Source organism: Apis dorsata, unplaced genomic scaffold (genome assembly GCF_000469605.1).
Source record: "Apis dorsata unplaced genomic scaffold, Apis dorsata 1.3 scaffold_575, whole genome shotgun sequence".
Classification (NCBI taxonomy): Eukaryota; Metazoa; Arthropoda; class Insecta; order Hymenoptera; family Apidae; genus Apis; species Apis dorsata.
The window spans coordinates 253,529-255,587 of NW_006263785.1; the positions used below are offsets into that span (position 1 = coordinate 253,529).

The 2,059-nt window shown below is 15.8% G+C and overlaps 1 protein-coding gene across 2 annotated transcripts in view; it reads left to right on the top strand.

The window, feature by feature from the left end:
- LOC102678549 (tumor necrosis factor receptor superfamily member wengen) overlaps positions 1 to 2,059 on the top strand; it is a 24,602-nt gene that overhangs the window by 668 nt on the left and 21,875 nt on the right. The gene's annotated exons all lie outside the window — the stretch shown is intronic.

The window sequence follows — 2,059 nt, forward strand, 5'->3', positions numbered from 1 at the left end:
ATATCATTTATAGTCTAAGCTTAAATAAAGATTTATTAACTTAAATAAAGATCAGTTATTTTAAATTTAATAAAAATTATGTTTTTATATAATTTATATAATTATTTTATATAATTTAAAATTATAATTATAAGAAATTAAGATTATGAAATGTTAAAATATTAAATGTAAATATTTCAAATAACTTGAAATACATTTGTGATAAAATATAAAATATAAAATAAGATAATTTTATTTGACTTGTACATGTGTATTCAATGATATAATAAATATAGAATGCCAATGAGATTTATGAATGATAGTGCAATAAAATTATATATATATTATTAATAATTTTATTAAGAATAATATATCAAATATAAATTAAATATTATTACAAATATTTCTAATACAGATATTAATAAGAATAACTAATGTAAATAAGTAAAATTAATTAAATTTTATTGTATAAAAAAATTATGTAATTAAATATTATTGGTAATAATTTATTATATACTATATATTTTATATTTTATTTCATATACTTATATATTTGTTTCATATATTTATGTATTATATATTATTATTATATACAAAAAAAATTAAAATTATATTTTATATTTATATTATACTATAAATTATATTTACAAGTTTATAACATCAATAAATCAAAACAAAATATAGCTTCTTAATAATAATACAATTAAATAGTTTATTAAATTAAATATAAATATTGGTAAAAATTATTATCTTTGAGAATTATATTTAAGAGAAATTATATTAAAAACATTGTAATAATTTTTATATATAAATTTGTATTATATAGAATCAATATAATACAAAATAATTTGTAAATAGTTATGAATATGTTATTGAAATTATGCATTATAATTTGTTATTTGATCTTATCATAAAAATGTCATAAAAACTTATCAAAGGATTTGAATCAAGATTTATATATTTATATATTTGTTTCATATATTGACTATACGTCATATATAATGATGTATAGTCATTTTGTATTACCATGATTCTAGTACACTAACTGCATATTTATATTTGTCACGCAATCGAGAAGCAAGATTGGTAGAAGTGCGCGTATCAAATTTTAAATAGCCCGGGTGAAACTTTTATTACAGATAGAACATTATGCTTTCTATTTATGCGACACAATTTTCTATTTTTTATTATTTAATTCATTTAATAATTAATTAATTGATTTTATTTTAAATAATTTTATTTTAAATAAATCAAACATACTATTTAATTTTTAATAAATGTTGTTTTAAATTCAAAATATTGAAGCTTTATATATTATATATATATTTTTAATATTAATTATTATTATTATTAATTTGAAATATAATTGCTAATTACTATTATAATTAGAATTTATCATTATATACACTCAAAATATTGTGAAAATGTATAGATATATGTATATCGAAAGATATTTTATTAACAAAATTGTTATTATGATATATTATTTTACTTATTTATATCTAATGATTAGTTATAATATTTAATATTAACAAAAATCAGAATAAAATCAGAACTGAATTGCGGTCAATTGATTCATGTCGAAACTATTTTAATACACGTGCGTACGCATACTCATAAGAGTATATGCTCGCGATACAACTACGGATGTAATTACATCGCAAACGAGCCGGAAGTGGAAACGGTCTGGCCGGTTTTGCCAGTTAAACGACTACTTTACACGCTCGATTATTCTAACGAATTATCTAAAAAAAATGTTTTTGTTCTTACGAACGATTTATTAATCGAAAAAATTATTATATATTGAAAATAATTATATTTTCACAATTAAAATATTTATATATATTATTTTAATATATATAATTTACTATATTAATTTTATAATTTATTAGTATTTAATATGTTTTTATAATATTTTGTTTTTAAAATATTTTTTAGTATTATTTTAAGTAATTGAATATCAAATATTGAAATCACAAATTTTCTATAAAATTTTGAGTGTATAAAATTTAATAATAGTAAAAATAATAATAAAATATATATAGATTTATAATAGATTTATAATAGATAATATAAACTC